At 44.9% G+C, this 13,125-nt stretch overlaps 2 protein-coding genes and 18 non-coding genes across 20 annotated transcripts in view; 1 reads left to right on the top strand and 19 right to left on the bottom strand.

Annotated features, from left to right (window-relative positions):
- The window catches only part of LOC133015150 (histone H2A-like), a 543,969-nt gene that overhangs the window by 55,051 nt on the left and 475,793 nt on the right, over positions 1-13,125 (bottom strand). The gene's annotated exons all lie outside the window — the stretch shown is intronic.
- Positions 1-13,125, top strand: part of LOC133015316 (histone H2AX-like) — a 179,894-nt gene that overhangs the window by 47,868 nt on the left and 118,901 nt on the right. The gene's annotated exons all lie outside the window — the stretch shown is intronic.
- Positions 244-407, bottom strand: LOC133017085 (U1 spliceosomal RNA). Its single transcript, XR_009682426.1, has one exon. It is a non-coding gene; the product is annotated as a U1 spliceosomal RNA (small nuclear RNA).
- On the bottom strand, positions 987-1,150 carry LOC133017084 (U1 spliceosomal RNA). The gene has a single exon (XR_009682425.1). It is a non-coding gene; the product is annotated as a U1 spliceosomal RNA (small nuclear RNA).
- LOC133017120 (U1 spliceosomal RNA) lies at positions 1,731-1,894 on the bottom strand. The gene has a single exon (XR_009682460.1). It is a non-coding gene; the product is annotated as a U1 spliceosomal RNA (small nuclear RNA).
- On the bottom strand, positions 2,475-2,638 carry LOC133016767 (U1 spliceosomal RNA). The gene has a single exon (XR_009682122.1). It is a non-coding gene; the product is annotated as a U1 spliceosomal RNA (small nuclear RNA).
- Positions 3,219-3,382, bottom strand: LOC133017163 (U1 spliceosomal RNA). The gene has a single exon (XR_009682499.1). It is a non-coding gene; the product is annotated as a U1 spliceosomal RNA (small nuclear RNA).
- On the bottom strand, positions 3,962-4,125 carry LOC133017082 (U1 spliceosomal RNA). The gene has a single exon (XR_009682423.1). It is a non-coding gene; the product is annotated as a U1 spliceosomal RNA (small nuclear RNA).
- LOC133017119 (U1 spliceosomal RNA) lies at positions 4,706-4,869 on the bottom strand. Its single transcript, XR_009682459.1, has one exon. It is a non-coding gene; the product is annotated as a U1 spliceosomal RNA (small nuclear RNA).
- LOC133017061 (U1 spliceosomal RNA) lies at positions 5,450-5,613 on the bottom strand. The gene has a single exon (XR_009682404.1). It is a non-coding gene; the product is annotated as a U1 spliceosomal RNA (small nuclear RNA).
- Positions 6,194-6,357, bottom strand: LOC133017162 (U1 spliceosomal RNA). Its single transcript, XR_009682498.1, has one exon. It is a non-coding gene; the product is annotated as a U1 spliceosomal RNA (small nuclear RNA).
- Positions 6,937-7,100, bottom strand: LOC133017081 (U1 spliceosomal RNA). Its single transcript, XR_009682422.1, has one exon. It is a non-coding gene; the product is annotated as a U1 spliceosomal RNA (small nuclear RNA).
- On the bottom strand, positions 7,681-7,844 carry LOC133017053 (U1 spliceosomal RNA). The gene has a single exon (XR_009682396.1). It is a non-coding gene; the product is annotated as a U1 spliceosomal RNA (small nuclear RNA).
- Positions 8,425-8,588, bottom strand: LOC133016755 (U1 spliceosomal RNA). The gene has a single exon (XR_009682111.1). It is a non-coding gene; the product is annotated as a U1 spliceosomal RNA (small nuclear RNA).
- Positions 9,169-9,332, bottom strand: LOC133016743 (U1 spliceosomal RNA). The gene has a single exon (XR_009682100.1). It is a non-coding gene; the product is annotated as a U1 spliceosomal RNA (small nuclear RNA).
- Positions 9,912-10,075, bottom strand: LOC133017079 (U1 spliceosomal RNA). The gene has a single exon (XR_009682421.1). It is a non-coding gene; the product is annotated as a U1 spliceosomal RNA (small nuclear RNA).
- Positions 10,656-10,819, bottom strand: LOC133017118 (U1 spliceosomal RNA). The gene has a single exon (XR_009682458.1). It is a non-coding gene; the product is annotated as a U1 spliceosomal RNA (small nuclear RNA).
- Positions 11,400-11,563, bottom strand: LOC133017060 (U1 spliceosomal RNA). Its single transcript, XR_009682403.1, has one exon. It is a non-coding gene; the product is annotated as a U1 spliceosomal RNA (small nuclear RNA).
- LOC133017161 (U1 spliceosomal RNA) lies at positions 12,144-12,307 on the bottom strand. Its single transcript, XR_009682497.1, has one exon. It is a non-coding gene; the product is annotated as a U1 spliceosomal RNA (small nuclear RNA).
- Positions 12,887-13,050, bottom strand: LOC133017078 (U1 spliceosomal RNA). The gene has a single exon (XR_009682420.1). It is a non-coding gene; the product is annotated as a U1 spliceosomal RNA (small nuclear RNA).

Here is a 13,125-nt window from a genome sequence, read left to right as displayed (position 1 = left end):
ACAACACAAACTGCAATAAATTGGCAAAAATCAGCATACAGGCAGTACAAGAATTTCTAGTAAACATTACTTATCAAAACAGCACACTTGGAACAGGAGTGACCCCGTCTATTTGCTGTTAAATTATACTTCTACCACAATCAGTGGCATTAGTGAGTGCATTGTGTTGGAAAAAACATGCACTACAACCAAACTATAAAATAGGCCCAGTGTCAGGCTCTTATTGCAATTGAACATGATGATCAGGGGAGAGCGCGGACGCAGTCCCCCACTACCACAAATTATGCAGTCGAGATTGCCACATTTGGGGAATTCGCACGGGTCAGCACCACCGAAGTGCAATGGCTGAGCCTCGCCCTGGGTGAACCACCTTCATGATCATGGTATCTCCCCTGCCAGGTAAGTATGAGTTGGAAGCATTGGAGACAGGCTCTTGTTTCTCAGACACAGTTGCTTGGCTCACGGTGCCTCCCATGCATATTCACACAATCCAAAGGCCTTCAGTATCACATCATCCCCTTTTGGTAAAGGACTTGTTGAAGTGAAGCAAACACTTGTGTGAAATGAGTGAAGCAAACACTTGTGTGAAATGACATTGAATTACTTTATCACTGTTCTGGTCTCCAGCCCTTTTGTTCCCCTCGCAAAACAGAGTAAGCCTCGATGAAAAGCAGCCAGGTAAGTCCTGGCCGTCTCTGATAAATCACCACAAAGCCCAAAGACATAACAACTTTGTCTCAGAGACAACACAAACTGCAATAAATTGGCAAAAATCAGCATACAGGCAGTACAAGAATTTCTAGCAAACATTACTTATCAAAACAGCACACTTGGAACAGGAGTGACCCCGTCTATTTGCTGTTAAATTATACTTCTACCACAATCAGTGGCATTAGTGAGTGCATTGTGTTGGAAAAAACATGCACTACAACCAAACTATAAAATAGGCCCAGTGTCAGGCTCTTATTGCAATTGAACATGATGATCAGGGGAGAGCGCGGACGCAGTCCCCCACTACCACAAATTATGCAGTCGAGATTGCCACATTTGGGGAATTCGCACGGGTCAGCACCACCGAAGTGCAATGGCTGAGCCTCGCCCTGGGTGAACCACCTTCATGATCATGGTATCTCCCCTGCCAGGTAAGTATGAGTTGGAAGCATTGGAGACAGGCTCTTGTTTCTCAGACACAGTTGCTTGGCTCACGGTGCCTCCCATGCATATTCACACAATCCAAAGGCCTTCAGTATCACATCATCCCCTTTTGGTAAAGGACTTGTTGAAGTGAAGCAAACACTTGTGTGAAATGAGTGAAGCAAACACTTGTGTGAAATGACATTGAATTACTTTATCACTGTTCTGGTCTCCAGCCCTTTTGTTCCCCTCGCAAAACAGAGTAAGCCTCGATGAAAAGCAGCCAGGTAAGTCCTGGCCGTCTCTGATAAATCACCACAAAGCCCAAAGACATAACAACTTTGTCTCAGAGACAACACAAACTGCAATAAATTGGCAAAAATCAGCATACAGGCAGTACAAGAATTTCTAGCAAACATTACTTATCAAAACAGCACACTTGGAACAGGAGTGACCCCGTCTATTTGCTGTTAAATTATACTTCTACCACAATCAGTGGCATTAGTGAGTGCATTGTGTTGGAAAAAACATGCACTACAACCAAACCTATAAAATAGGCCCAGTGTCAGGCTCTTATTGCAATTGAACATGATGATCAGGGGAGAGCGCGGACGCAGTCCCCCACTTCCACAAATTATGCAGTCGAGATTCCCACATTTGGGGAATTCGCACGGGTCAGCACAACCGAAGTGCAATGGCTGAGCCTCGCCCTGGGTGACCCACCTTCATGATCATGGTATCTCCCCTGCCAGGTAAGTATGAGTTGGAAGCATTGGAGACAGGCTCTTGTTTCTCAGACACAGTTGCTTGGCTCACGGTGCCTCCCATGCATATTCACACAATCCAAAGGCCTTCAGTATCACATCATCCCCTTTTGGTAAAGGACTTGTTGAAGTGAAGCAAACACTTGTGTGAAATGAGTGAAGCAAACACTTGTGTGAAATGACATTGAATTACTTTATCAATGTTCTGGTCTCCAGCCCTTTTGTTCCCCTTGCAAAAAAGAGTAAGCCTCGATGAAAAGCAGCCAGGCAAGTCCTGGCCGTCTCTGATAAATCACCACAAAGCCCAAAGACATAACAACTTTGTCTCAGAGACAACACAAACTGCAATAAATTGGCAAAAATCAGCATACAGGCAGTACAAGAATTTCTAGCAATCATTACTTATCAAAACAGCACACTTTGAACAGGAGTGACCCCGTCTATTTGCTGTTAAATTATACTTCTACCACAATCAGTGGCATTAGTGAGTGCATTGTGTTGGAAAAAACATGCACTACAACCAAACCTATAAAATAGGCCCAGTGTCAGGCTCTTATTGCAATTGAACATGATGATCAGGGGAGAGCGCGGACGCAGTCCCCCACTACCACAAATTATGCAGTCGAGATTCCCACATTTGGGGAATTCGCACGGGTCAGCACAACCGAAGTGCAATGGCTGAGCCTCGCCCTGGGTGAACCACCTTCATGATCATGGTATCTCCCCTGCCAGGTAAGTATGAGTTGGAAGCATTGGAGACAGGCTCTTGTTTCTCAGACACAGTTGTTTGGCTCACGGTGCCTCCCATGCATATTCACACAATCCAAAGGCCTTCAGTATCACATCATCCCCTTTTGGTAAAGGACTTGTTGAAGTGAAGCAAACACTTGTGTGAAATGAGTGAAGCAAACACTTGTGTGAAATGACATTGAATTACTTTATCACTGTTCTGGTCTCCAGCCCTTTTGTTCCCCTCGCAAAACAGAGTAAGCCTCGATGAAAAGCAGCCAGGTAAGTCCTGGCCGTCTCTGATAAATCACCACAAAGCCCAAAGACATAACAACTTTGTCTCAGAGACAACACAAACTGCAATAAATTGGCAAAAATCAGCATACAGGCAGTACAAGAATTTCTAGCAAACATTACTTATCAAAACAGCACACTTGGAACAGGAGTGACCCCGTCTATTTGCTGTTAAATTATACTTCTACCACAATCAGTGGCATTAGTGAGTGCATTGTGTTGGAAAAAACATGCACTACAACCAAACCTATAAAATAGGCCCAGTGTCAGGCTCTTATTGCAATTGAACATGATGATCAGGGGAGAGCGCGGACGCAGTCCCCCACTTCCACAAATTATGCAGTCGAGATTCCCACATTTGGGGAATTCGCACGGGTCAGCACAACCGAAGGGCAATGGCTGAGCCTCGCCCTGGGTGAACCACCTTCATGATCATGGTATCTCCCCTGCCAGGTAAGTATGAGTTGGAAGCATTGGAGACAGGCTCTTGTTTCTCAGACACAGTTGCTTGGCTCACGGTGCATCCCATGCATATTCACACAATCCAAAGGCCTTCAGTATCACATCATCCCCTTTTGGTAAAGGACTTGTTGAAGTGAAGCAAACACTTGTGTGAAATGATGGAAGCAAACACTTGTGTGAAATGACATTGAATTACTTTATCACTGTTCTGGTCTCCAGCCCTTTTGTTCCCCTCGCAAAACAGAGTAAGCCTCGATGAAAAGCAGCCAGGTAAGTCCTGGCCGTCTCTGATAAATCACCACAAAGCCCAAAGACATAACAACTTTGTCTCAGAGACAACACAAACTGCAATAAATTGGCAAAAATCAGCATACAGGCAGTACAAGAAATTCTAGCAAACATTACTTATCAAAACAGCACACTTGGAACAGGAGTGACCCCGTCTATTTGCTGTTAAATTATACTTCTACCACAATCAGTGGCATTAGTGAGTGCATTGTGTTGGAAAAAACATGCACTACAACCAAACTATAAAATAGGCCCAGTGTCAGGCTCTTATTGCAATTGAACATGATGATCAGGGGAGAGCGCGGACGCAGTCCCCCACTACCACAAATTATGCAGTCGAGATTGCCACATTTGGGGAATTCGCACGGGTCAGCACCACCGAAGTGCAATGGCTGAGCCTCGCCCTGGGTGAACCACCTTCATGATCATGGTATCTCCCCTGCCAGGTAAGTATGAGTTGGAAGCATTGGAGACAGGCTCTTGTTTCTCAGACACAGTTGCTTGGCTCACGGTGCCTCCCATGCATATTCACACAATCCAAAGGCCTTCAGTATCACATCATCCCCTTTTGGTAAAGGACTTGTTGAAGTGAAGCAAACACTTGTGTGAAATGAGTGAAGCAAACACTTGTGTGAAATGACATTGAATTACTTTATCAATGTTCTGGTCTCCAGCCCTTTTGTTCCCCTTGCAAAAAAGAGTAAGCCTCGATGAAAAGCAGCCAGGCAAGTCCTGGCCGTCTCTGATAAATCACCACAAAGCCCAAAGACATAACAACTTTGTCTCAGAGACAACACAAACTGCAATAAATTGGCAAAAATCTGCATACGGGCAGTACAAGAATTTCTAGCAATCATTACTTATCAAAACAGCACACTTTGAACAGGAGTGACCCCGTCTATTTGCTGTTAAATTATACTTATACCACAATCAGTGGCATTAGTGAGTGCATTGTGTTGGAAAAAACATGCACTACAACCAAACCTATAAAATAGGCCCAGTGTCAGGCTCTTATTGCAATTGAACATGATGATCAGGGGAGAGCGCGGACGCAGTCCCCCACTTCCACAAATTATGCAGTCGAGATTCCCACATTTGGGGAATTCGCACGGGTCAGCACAACCGAAGTGCAATGGCTGAGCCTCGCCCTGGGTGACCCACCTTCATGATCATGGTATCTCCCCTGCCAGGTAAGTATAAGTTGGAAGCATTGGAGACAGGCTCTTGTTTCTCAGACACAGTTGCTTGGCTCACGGTGCCTCCCATGCATATTCACACAATCCAAAGGCCTTCAGTATCACATCATCCCCTTTTGGTAAAGGACTTGTTGAAGTGAAGCAAACACTTGTGTGAAATGAGTGAAGCAAACACTTGTGTGAAATGACATTGAATTACTTTATCAATGTTCTGGTCTCCAGCCCTTTTGTTCCCCTTGCAAAAAAGAGTAAGCCTCGATGAAAAGCAGCCAGGCAAGTCCTGGCCGTCTCTGATAAATCACCACAAAGCCCAAAGACATAACAACTTTGTCTCAGAGACAACACAAACTGCAATAAATTGGCAAAAATCAGCATACAGGCAGTACAAGAATTTCTAGCAATCATTACTTATCAAAACAGCACACTTTGAACAGGAGTGACCCCGTCTATTTGCTGTTAAATTATACTTCTACCACAATCAGTGGCATTAGTGAGTGCATTGTGTTGGAAAAAACATGCACTACAACCAAACCTATAAAATAGGCCCAGTGTCAGGCTCTTATTGCAATTGAACATGATGATCAGGGGAGAGCGCGGACGCAGTCCCCCACTACCACAAATTATGCAGTCGAGATTCCCACATTTGGGGAATTCGCACGGGTCAGCACAAACGAAGTGCAATGGCTGAGCCTCGCCCTGGGTGAACCACCTTCATGATCATGGTATCTCCCCTGCCAGGTAAGTATGAGTTGGAAGCATTGGAGACAGGCTCTTGTTTCTCAGACACAGTTGTTTGGCTCACGGTGCCTCCCATGCATATTCACACAATCCAAAGGCCTTCAGTATCACATCATCCCCTTTTGGTAAAGGACTTGTTGAAGTGAAGCAAACACTTGTGTGAAATGAGTGAAGCAAACACTTGTGTGAAATGACATTGAATTACTTTATCACTGTTCTGGTCTCCAGCCCTTTTGTTCCCCTCGCAAAACAGAGTAAGCCTCGATGAAAAGCAGCCAGGTAAGTCCTGGCCGTCTCTGATAAATCACCACAAAGCCCAAAGACATAACAACTTTGTCTCAGAGACAACACAAACTGCAATAAATTGGCAAAAATCAGCATACAGGCAGTACAAGAATTTCTAGCAAACATTACTTATCAAAACAGCACACTTGGAACAGGAGTGACCCCGTCTATTTGCTGTTAAATTATACTTCTACCACAATCAGTGGCATTAGTGAGTGCATTGTGTTGGAAAAAACATGCACTACAACCAAACCTATAAAATAGGCCCAGTGTCAGGCTCTTATTGCAATTGAACATGATGATCAGGGGAGAGCGCGGACGCAGTCCCCCACTTCCACAAATTATGCAGTCGAGATTCCCACATTTGGGGAATTCGCACGGGTCAGCACAACCGAAGGGCAATGGCTGAGCCTCGCCCTGGGTGAACCACCTTCATGATCATGGTATCTCCCCTGCCAGGTAAGTATGAGTTGGAAGCATTGGAGACAGGCTCTTGTTTCTCAGACACAGTTGCTTGGCTCACGGTGCATCCCATGCATATTCACACAATCCAAAGGCCTTCAGTATCACATCATCCCCTTTTGGTAAAGGACTTGTTGAAGTGAAGCAAACACTTGTGTGAAATGATGGAAGCAAACACTTGTGTGAAATGACATTGAATTACTTTATCACTGTTCTGGTCTCCAGCCCTTTTGTTCCCCTCGCAAAACAGAGTAAGCCTCGATGAAAAGCAGCCAGGTAAGTCCTGGCCGTCTCTGATAAATCACCACAAAGCCCAAAGACATAACAACTTTGTCTCAGAGACAACACAAACTGCAATAAATTGGCAAAAATCAGCATACAGGCAGTACAAGAAATTCTAGCAAACATTACTTATCAAAACAGCACACTTGGAACAGGAGTGACCCCGTCTATTTGCTGTTAAATTATACTTCTACCACAATCAGTGGCATTAGTGAGTGCATTGTGTTGGAAAAAACATGCACTACAACCAAACTATAAAATAGGCCCAGTGTCAGGCTCTTATTGCAATTGAACATGATGATCAGGGGAGAGCGCGGACGCAGTCCCCCACTACCACAAATTATGCAGTCGAGATTGCCACATTTGGGGAATTCGCACGGGTCAGCACCACCGAAGTGCAATGGCTGAGCCTCGCCCTGGGTGAACCACCTTCATGATCATGGTATCTCCCCTGCCAGGTAAGTATGAGTTGGAAGCATTGGAGACAGGCTCTTGTTTCTCAGACACAGTTGCTTGGCTCACGGTGCCTCCCATGCATATTCACACAATCCAAAGGCCTTCAGTATCACATCATCCCCTTTTGGTAAAGGACTTGTTGAAGTGAAGCAAACACTTGTGTGAAATGAGTGAAGCAAACACTTGTGTGAAATGACATTGAATTACTTTATCACTGTTCTGGTCTCCAGCCCTTTTGTTCCCCTCGCAAAACAGAGTAAGCCTCGATGAAAAGCAGCCAGGTAAGTCCTGGCCGTCTCTGATAAATCACCACAAAGCCCAAAGACATAACAACTTTGTCTCAGAGACAACACAAACTGCAATAAATTGGCAAAAATCAGCATACAGGCAGTACAAGAATTTCTAGCAAACATTACTTATCAAAACAGTACACTTGGAACAGGAGTGAACCCGTCTATTTGCTGTTAAATTATACTTCTACCACAATCAGTGGCATTAGTGAGTGCATTGTGTTGGAAAAAACATGCACTACAACCAAACCTATAAAATAGGCCCAGTGTCAGGCTCTTATTGCAATTGAACATGATGATCAGGGGAGAGCGCGGACGCAGTCCCCCACTACCACAAATTATGCAGTCGAGATTCCCACATTTGGGGAATTCGCACGGGTCAGCACAACCGAAGTGCAATGGCTGAGCCTCGCCCTGGGTGACCCACCTTCATGATCATGGTATCTCCCCTGCCAGGTAAGTATGAGTTGGAAGCATTGGAGACAGGCTCTTGTTTCTCAGACACAGTTGCTTGGCTCACGGTGCCTCCCATGCATATTCACACAATCCAAAGGCCTTCAGTATCACATCATCCCCTTTTGGTAAAGGACTTGTTGAAGTGAAGCAAACACTTGTGTGAAATGAGTGAAGCAAACACTTGTGTGAAATGACATTGAATTACTTTATCAATGTTCTGGTCTCCAGCCCTTTTGTTCCCCTTGCAAAAAAGAGTAAGCCTCGATGAAAAGCAGCCAGGCAAGTCCTGGCCGTCTCTGATAAATCACCACAAAGCCCAAAGACATAACAACTTTGTCTCAGAGACAACACAAACTGCAATAAATTGGCAAAAATCAGCATACAGGCAGTACAAGAATTTCTAGCAATCATTACTTATCAAAACAGCACACTTTGAACAGGAGTGACCCCGTCTATTTGCTGTTAAATTATACTTATACCACAATCAGTGGCATTAGTGAGTGCATTGTGTTGGAAAAAACATGCACTACAACCAAACCTATAAAATAGGCCCAGTGTCAGGCTCTTATTGCAATTGAACATGATGATCAGGGGAGAGCGCGGACGCAGTCCCCCACTACCACAAATTATGCAGTCGAGATTCCCACATTTGGGGAATTCGCACGGGTCAGCACAACCGAAGTGCAATGGCTGAGCCTCGCCCTGGGTGAACCACCTTCATGATCATGGTATCTCCCCTGCCAGGTAAGTATGAGTTGGAGGCATTGGAGACAGGCTCTTGTTTCTCAGACACAGTTGCTTGGCTCACGGTGCCTCCCATGCATATTCACACAATCCAAAGGCCTTCAGTATCACATCATCCCCTTTTGGTAAAGGACTTGTTGAAGTGAAGCAAACACTTGTGTGAAATGAGTGAAGCAAACACTTGTGTGAAATGACATTGAATTACTTTATCACTGTTCTGGTCTCCAGCCCTTTTGTTCCCCTTGCAAAACAGAGTAAGCCTCGATGAAAAGCAGCCAGGTAAGTCCTGGCCGTCTCTGATAAATCACCACAAAGCCCAAAGACATAACAACTTTGTCTCAGAGACAACACAAACTGCAATAAATTGGCAAAAATCAGCATACAGGCAGTACAAGAATTTCTAGCAATCATTACTTATCAAAACAGCACACTTTGAACAGGAGTGACCCCGTCTATTTGCTGTTAAATTATACTTATACCACAATCAGTGGCATTAGTGAGTGCATTGTGTTGGAAAAAACATGCACTACAACCAAACCTATAAAATAGGCCCAGTGTCAGGCTCTTATTGCAATTGAACATGATGATCAGGGGAGAGCGCGGACGCAGTCCCCCACTACCACAAATTATGCAGTCGAGATTCCCACATTTGGGGAATTCGCACGGGTCAGCACAACCGAAGTGCAATGGCTGAGCCTCGCCCTGGGTGAACCACCTTCATGATCATGGTATCTCCCCTGCCAGGTAAGTATGAGTTGGAGGCATTGGAGACAGGCTCTTGTTTCTCAGACACAGTTGCTTGGCTCACGGTGCCTCCCATGCATATTCACACAATCCAAAGGCCTTCAGTATCACATCATCCCCTTTTGGTAAAGGACTTGTTGAAGTGAAGCAAACACTTGTGTGAAATGAGTGAAGCAAACACTTGTGTGAAATGACATTGAATTACTTTATCACTGTTCTGGTCTCCAGCCCTTTTGTTCCCCTTGCAAAACAGAGTAAGCCTCGATGAAAAGCAGCCAGGTAAGTCCTGGCCGTCTCTGATAAATCACCACAAAGCCCAAAGACATAACAACTTTGTCTCAGAGACAACACAAACTGCAATAAATTGGCAAAAATCAGCATACAGGCAGTACAAGAATTTCTAGCAAACATTACTTATCAAAACAGCACACTTGGAACAGGAGTGACCCCGTCTATTTGCTGTTAAATTATACTTCTACCACAATCAGTGGCATTAGTGAGTGCATTGTGTTGGAAAAAACATGCACTACAACCAAACTATAAAATAGGCCCAGTGTCAGGCTCTTATTGCAATTGAACATGATGATCAGGGGAGAGCGCGGACGCAGTCCCCCACTACCACAAATTATGCAGTCGAGATTGCCACATTTGGGGAATTCGCACGGGTCAGCACCACCGAAGTGCAATGGCTGAGCCTCGCCCTGGGTGAACCACCTTCATGATCATGGTATCTCCCCTGCCAGGTAAGTATGAGTTGGAAGCATTGGAGACAGGCTCTTGTTTCTCAGACACAGTTGCTTGGCTCACGGTGCCTCCCATGCATATTCACACAATCCAAAGGCCTTCAGTATCACATCATCCCCTTTTGGTAAAGGACTTGTTGAAGTGAAGCAAACACTTGTGTGAAATGAGTGAAGCAAACACTTGTGTGAAATGACATTGAATTACTTTATCAATGTTCTGGTCTCCAGCCCTTTTGTTCCCCTTGCAAAAAAGAGTAAGCCTCGATGAAAAGCAGCCAGGCAAGTCCTGGCCGTCTCTGATAAATCACCACAAAGCCCAAAGACATAACAACTTTGTCTCAGAGACAACACAAACTGCAATAAATTGGCAAAAATCTGCATACGGGCAGTACAAGAATTTCTAGCAATCATTACTTATCAAAACAGCACACTTTGAACAGGAGTGACCCCGTCTATTTGCTGTTAAATTATACTTATACCACAATCAGTGGCATTAGTGAGTGCATTGTGTTGGAAAAAACATGCACTACAACCAAACCTATAAAATAGGCCCAGTGTCAGGCTCTTATTGCAATTGAACATGATGATCAGGGGAGAGCGCGGACGCAGTCCCCCACTTCCACAAATTATGCAGTCGAGATTCCCACATTTGGGGAATTCGCACGGGTCAGCACAACCGAAGTGCAATGGCTGAGCCTCGCCCTGGGTGACCCACCTTCATGATCATGGTATCTCCCCTGCCAGGTAAGTATAAGTTGGAAGCATTGGAGACAGGCTCTTGTTTCTCAGACACAGTTGCTTGGCTCACGGTGCCTCCCATGCATATTCACACAATCCAAAGGCCTTCAGTATCACATCATCCCCTTTTGGTAAAGGACTTGTTGAAGTGAAGCAAACACTTGTGTGAAATGAGTGAAGCAAACACTTGTGTGAAATGACATTGAATTACTTTATCAATGTTCTGGTCTCCAGCCCTTTTGTTCCCCTTGCAAAAAAGAGTAAGCCTCGATGAAAAGCAGCCAGGCAAGTCCTGGCCGTCTCTGATAAATCACCACAAAGCCCAAAGACATAACAACTTTGTCTCAGAGACAACACAAACTGCAATAAATTGGCAAAAATCAGCATACAGGCAGTACAAGAATTTCTAGCAATCATTACTTATCAAAACAGCACACTTTGAACAGGAGTGACCCCGTCTATTTGCTGTTAAATTATACTTCTACCACAATCAGTGGCATTAGTGAGTGCATTGTGTTGGAAAAAACATGCACTACAACCAAACCTATAAAATAGGCCCAGTGTCAGGCTCTTATTGCAATTGAACATGATGATCAGGGGAGAGCGCGGACGCAGTCCCCCACTACCACAAATTATGCAGTCGAGATTCCCACATTTGGGGAATTCGCACGGGTCAGCACAAACGAAGTGCAATGGCTGAGCCTCGCCCTGGGTGAACCACCTTCATGATCATGGTATCTCCCCTGCCAGGTAAGTATGAGTTGGAAGCATTGGAGACAGGCTCTTGTTTCTCAGACACAGTTGTTTGGCTCACGGTGCCTCCCATGCATATTCACACAATCCAAAGGCCTTCAGTATCACATCATCCCCTTTTGGTAAAGGACTTGTTGAAGTGAAGCAAACACTTGTGTGAAATGAGTGAAGCAAACACTTGTGTGAAATGACATTGAATTACTTTATCACTGTTCTGGTCTCCAGCCCTTTTGTTCCCCTCGCAAAACAGAGTAAGCCTCGATGAAAAGCAGCCAGGTAAGTCCTGGCCGTCTCTGATAAATCACCACAAAGCCCAAAGACATAACAACTTTGTCTCAGAGACAACACAAACTGCAATAAATTGGCAAAAATCAGCATACAGGCAGTACAAGAATTTCTAGCAAACATTACTTATCAAAACAGCACACTTGGAACAGGAGTGACCCCGTCTATTTGCTGTTAAATTATACTTCTACCACAATCAGTGGCATTAGTGAGTGCATTGTGTTGGAAAAAACATGCACTACAACCAAACCTATAAAATAGGCCCAGTGTCAGGCTCTTATTGCAATTGAACATGATGATCAGGGGAGAGCGCGGACGCAGTCCCCCACTTCCACAAATTATGCAGTCGAGATTCCCACATTTGGGGAATTCGCACGGGTCAGCACAACCGAAGGGCAATGGCTGAGCCTCGCCCTGGGTGAACCACCTTCATGATCATGGTATCTCCCCTGCCAGGTAAGTATGAGTTGGAAGCATTGGAGACAGGCTCTTGTTTCTCAGACACAGTTGCTTGGCTCACGGTGCATCCCATGCATATTCACACAATCCAAAGGCCTTCAGTATCACATCATCCCCTTTTGGTAAAGGACTTGTTGAAGTGAAGCAAACACTTGTGTGAAATGATGGAAGCAAACACTTGTGTGAAATGACATTGAATTACTTTATCACTGTTCTGGTCTCCAGCCCTTTTGTTCCCCTCGCAAAACAGAGTAAGCCTCGATGAAAAGCAGCCAGGTAAGTCCTGGCCGTCTCTGATAAATCACCACAAAGCCCAAAGACATAACAACTTTGTCTCAGAGACAACACAAACTGCAATAAATTGGCAAAAATCAGCATACAGGCAGTACAAGAAATTCTAGCAAACATTACTTATCAAAACAGCACACTTGGAACAGGAGTGACCCCGTCTATTTGCTGTTAAATTATACTTCTACCACAATCAGTGGCATTAGTGAGTGCATTGTGTTGGAAAAAACATGCACTACAACCAAACTATAAAATAGGCCCAGTGTCAGGCTCTTATTGCAATTGAACATGATGATCAGGGGAGAGCGCGGACGCAGTCCCCCACTACCACAAATTATGCAGTCGAGATTGCCACATTTGGGGAATTCGCACGGGTCAGCACCACCGAAGTGCAATGGCTGAGCCTCGCCCTGGGTGAACCACCTTCATGATCATGGTATCTCCCCTGCCAGGTAAGTATGAGTTGGAAGCATTGGAGACAGGCTCTTGTTTCTCAGACACAGTTGCTTGGCTCACGGTGCCTCCCATGCATATT

The sequence above is a fragment of the Limanda limanda genome, chromosome 12 (genome assembly GCF_963576545.1).
Source record: "Limanda limanda chromosome 12, fLimLim1.1, whole genome shotgun sequence".
NCBI lineage: Eukaryota > Metazoa > Chordata > Actinopteri > Pleuronectiformes > Pleuronectidae > Limanda > Limanda limanda.
The sequence above is the reverse complement of the archived record's forward strand: the minus strand, read 5'-3'. Positions and strand labels throughout refer to the sequence as shown.